We start from the raw sequence: 5,261 nt of genomic DNA on the forward strand, positions 1-5,261 counted from the left end.
TCATCTTCAACACCATCATCATCGTTATTATTACTATTATTATCATTATTATTATTATCATTATTATTATCATTATTACTGTTATTAGATGATGATGTTGCTGTTGCTGTTGCTGCTGTTGTAGTTATTACTTTTGTAATATATATCATTATCAACACCATTATCATTGTTAATAACATTAACACTATTATTAATAATAGCATTACAATATCCTTATCATCACTACTATGAACAAATTGAAACAGAAGAACCGTGCGACTAGATCTAAAAGCCAGTCTTCGCAACGCACAATACGTGCCAAATAATCTGAATAACAATGCACAACTTGACAGAGATCTGACTGTAGGCCAAGTTGGCAAGAAGGCTTGCTTTACTGTCAATGTTTGCACGTCACTTTTCGGGTACACTTCAATTTACGGCGCGCTCCTGTTCCTAATTATTTAGCTCGTTTCCGGATTGTTGTTCTCCTGTATCTTAATTTCGCTGGTTTCCAGATTGTTCACGTATATCTTAATTTCGCTGGTTTCCGGATTGTGCTCGGGTATCTTAATTTCGCAGGTCTTCAGACTGTTCTCTTGTATCTTAATTTCGCTGGTCTGCAGACTGTTCTCTTGTATCTTAATTTCGCTGGTCTTCAGACTGTTCTCGTGTATCTTAATTTCCCTAGCTTCGTGTAAGTAGGAGAACAGATACCACTAGACTAGAAAACTGTCCCTTACCCTCAACCCAAGATAAATGAACCCCCGTTAGATGGTTGGCGGGTGCTCAGGTGTGGTTTGCTCCTTCTTTCCTTTCAAACATGATCAGTCATCTTTACCCACCCTCGTTCTATTTTTTGTGTGTTTGTTACTCTCTTGTAACACCTCTAATCTTCGGCACTTATTATGACCGTATTGCGCTGCAAGTGCCGTAAAACACTTACTATTAAAACAAAGGAACTCCCTCCACCCACTACCACCGTTTCTCACCTTCACTTATCCCCATTTCCTTTAGCCCCTCCCCCAGCAACCCACACCTAACCCCATGGTTTCCGCGAGGTACAAGTTATGGACTGCACAATGAGAAAAACACAAACATCCACAACCAAACAAACAAAACTAGTAAGGCAATAGAAACAGAAATATGCTGGGCTATTGGGTTTTTTTTGTTTGTTTGTTTGTTGTTGTTGTTGTTGTTTTTTTTTTTGGGTTTTTTTTTGGGGGGGGGGGTTGTTGTGCGTTGTTTTCGGAGTTTCCAGCACTCTTACGTTCTTTACTCAGTACCGGCACCTTCAATTTAACATCTATCTCAATGACAAGACGAACCAAGTTGGCCCAAGATGTCCACAAGCACACGTGTTTGTTCAAGAACTCCAAGTCAGCTAGCTACGGGTTCGAAATGTGTTTCACCCGCACCATAGGCCAACACAATACCAACTGAGCTGACTGGATAGCCATTCACATGAGGGGGAAAAAGTGTATAGGTTTAAAGTAGAGGTGGGCAAAATCCGGATAATCTATAGGATAACCGGACAATTCTCAATGAAACATCATCCGAATTTAGACTCTTAACTCTCTTTCCTGACCCATTTGTCGAAGTAGTGCAAACCTGTTTGTCGAAGTGGTTGTAACCTATTTGCCGAAGCGGTTCATATCATATTATTTGCCGAAGAGGTGCACTAACTAATTCTCCGGATTGTACTAAAGCGACTCATTGCCCAGCCCTAGTTTAACGCACCTATCAACTGTTTTTGGTTATTTCAGAAGCGGGACCTCTGAATTTTACGACCATCTCCGATAGGAAAGAGCCAAATGGGTTCAGGACCTTAATTAAAACTCCTCCAAACGACCCAGGTTCAAGAGCGTTCAGTCTGGGATTCGAACCAGGCCATCCGCCTAATACCAACTACTGAGCTAACGGTACGACCATTCACAGGGGACTGAGAGCAAGAGTACACACATGACCAATGGGACTAGTATTTGTTTTTCTTTGTTTCAGTACGTGTTTTACCGCACTTGCAACACAATAAGGTCATATAAGAGACAAAGACGATAGAAGCTTGATAGAAAAGAAGAAAAAGCAAACCACACCAGTGGGTGGTTTCGGGTGCTCTATATTGTGGTTTGCTCCTTCTTTCCTGTCAAATATCTATCGTCCTGATCTCTCCTCCTTCTTTTTTTGAGTTTGTAACTCTTGTAACACCTCTAATCTTCGGCACGTATAAGACCTTATTTTATAACAAGTGCCGTAAAACTCTAACTAAAACTAAAATCACACCAGAGCACCCGCCAACCACCTACATAGACCTAGAGTATAAATCTGATGTGGCATAAGGTCTCTCGTGTGACGCGACAACACGGGGACACACTAATGTGTAGCTGGCTGGCTCTGAGTGCAGACGACAAATCCAATGCCAGCCGGCCGGCAACACAACACGACACTCAACAGCCAACTCTTCCGCGCCGGAATCAATGAAAGTCCTCACGCACTCCGCCGCGGGCTACTTCCGGCGCCGCAGCAGCGCTGCGTTTTACGTCACGGATCTCGGGATAATTATACTTATTTATAGCTCAATGGCTCGCGCTAATTATTGATAGGCTCAATCGTGTGTTCTCGTGGGAACTGTTTCCCGGTGCAAGAGCCAGGAAGTCGAAAGTAATGGCACAGAAACTTTCTCAGCCGGTTTCTAGATCGGAATAAACGATGGCCCAAAAAAAATCGTTCTATTCATTTTATTTTACAATGGATGATCTGAGATTCTCTCTCTCTTCCGTCTTCTTTTTTTTCTTGGTGGAGAAAAGGGGTAGAGGAGACTGGAGGCGCTTTTTTTTTTGGGGGGGGGGGGGTTATTGAAGCTTAAATCCCATCTAGATAAAATATATTTATATTATATTGTTATATGATTTTGAAAGCAGAAAATAATATGATCACAGCACAGAAAACCGACAAGCTTCAGAAAATATTAGGATCACAATCCGTTTCGAACTTCACATTTTCCAACTCTGTTTTGGGTGTCAATGTAACGACAAAAGAGAACGGCCGCCTGTTCCAAACCCCTCACCCCCAGCCTCTCCCGCGAATCTGTGGTGTAGCAGTTAGATTAGGCACTCAGCTTTCGCACACAAGAGACCCGAGTTCGATTCCAAAGAGGGGAGAAATTTTTATCGAATATATCTCTGTCTTTCTGCTTGAATGTTGTATTCCTCTCAGCCCAGATTGGCTCTGAAAGGCAGGGTCGGAAACCAGCCTTCTCAAATATTAATTGATTGCCTAAATTGTGTCGATGGTGGGGTTAAAAACATCTGCATTTTAAAAATAAAAGAAAGAAATCAGGTCCAAGATCAATGTAAACTAAGTTCGTTCGGTTCAAATCGAATTTAGTACCAAATGCAAACTAAGCCCAATTAGCTCCAATCGTATTAAACATCAAATACAAACGAGGCTCTGTTAGCTCCAATCGTATTAAACATCAAACACGGGCTGTCCTCACCGAGATCAAAATCGTATACAACATCAAACAAATCGTTGGTGCACAGGCCTGTTGTTGATCAGTGCCCACGGCTAGAGTACAGTACATCTTGATAACCCCACATACCAGAACGAAGATCATTCATGTGGCATATGTACAGACCAGGGAGATAAGTCTGGTTCACTGGTTCTTAACCTTGTTGGGGTACGTGTTTCAAACATAACATTATGCATTCACTAAACCGTTCCAGCGGGGAAAACAGAAAACACATACGCACGCGCGCGCACGCACACACACACGCACGCACGCACGCACGCACGCACGCACACACACACACACACACGCACGCGCGCGCATAAAAATAGACAAACACATACACCAGAGATATGTCTTAAGAGTTTTACGGCACTTGCAACACATAGGTCATATAAGAGCCGATGATTAGAGGTGTTACTTGAGAGTAACAAATACAAAAATAAGAAAGCTGAAAAAGATGATGAAAATATAACATGTTTGAAGGGAAAGAAGGAGCAGACACGCCATAGCAACCGCCAACCACCCATCCCTGGGGTTCAATCAAAACAAAACTGAGAAGCACTACTCTAGTCAAAACCTCCTGGTACATCAGCTCTAAAATCTGACATCGGAGATGTACCTCATAAATATACTACAATATCATTCCCGGGACGATCTGGACTTTGCAAATGACTTGACGCTTCTGTTACACACTCCGGAACAGATGCAAGCAAAATTAAAGACAACCATTTTAAACAGCCTATCAGAGTCTGTTGGATTGAGGATCCACCCCGGAAAGTCGAAAATCCTAAGGACAGATGCACTACGAAAGGAGCAGGTCACAGTACAAGGAAATGCACTAGAAGACGTCGAATCCTTCTGCTTTCTTGGGAGTATAACTGACAGAGAGGGAGGAACAGGCGGTGAAATAAAGTCCCGCATTGGAAAGGCACAGACTGCATTTATTTCTTTGAACAAGATTTGGAGGACCAGGGATATCTCATTACGAACAAAGCTTAGAATTTTCAACTCAAATGTGAAGTCAGTCCTGTTGTATGGATGTGAGACGTGGAACGTATCCCATACGTGCATAAAGAGGGTCCAGGTTTTCTTAAACAAGTGTCTGAGGAAGCTACTGAGGATCAAAAGGACAGACTGGATCACCAACGAGGAAGTATTAAGAAGAACCAGACAGAGCCCAGCCAGAGATGAGGTGGGAAGAAGACATTGGCGATGGATTGGACACACTCTCAGGAAGTCAAGCAGCTTCATAACAAGGAAAGTGTTAGATTGGAACCCACAGGGTAAAAGATCAAGGGGAAGACCTCGTGGAACCTGGAGAAGAGTCACGGAAATGGAAGTACGGAAAAGTGGGAAGACGTGGAGTGACATCAAGCGACTGGCCCAGGATAGGGAAAGGTGGAGTGTTTGTTCGTGGCCTATATCCTGACCCAGGGTGAGAAAGGCAATGATTATTCCCGGGAACAAAGACTGGGGTCGGTGGCAGGGCCATACGGGCCATACACAAACACAAGTGATCTGTCAAGTGCAACACAAAACGTGGATCAAGAATGACAGAGCCGGAGTGGAAAGGTAGATGAAAACAAACGTGATTTTTTTTTTTATTAATCTCTTTTTTTTAATTAATTTTTTTTCGGGGGGGGGGGGGAGCGGGCGCTGCAATGGAATGCTGCGCAAAAGACGGGAATTCAAACTACTTTTTAAAGACACAGCCGGAGTGTGTAAGCAAAAATGGACACAAGAAAGTGTGTTTGTATTGTGCATGTGGTGAGTCTGA

Source organism: Aplysia californica, unplaced genomic scaffold, assembly GCF_000002075.1.
Source record: "Aplysia californica isolate F4 #8 unplaced genomic scaffold, AplCal3.0 scaffold00681, whole genome shotgun sequence".
Classification (NCBI taxonomy): domain Eukaryota; kingdom Metazoa; phylum Mollusca; class Gastropoda; order Aplysiida; family Aplysiidae; genus Aplysia; species Aplysia californica.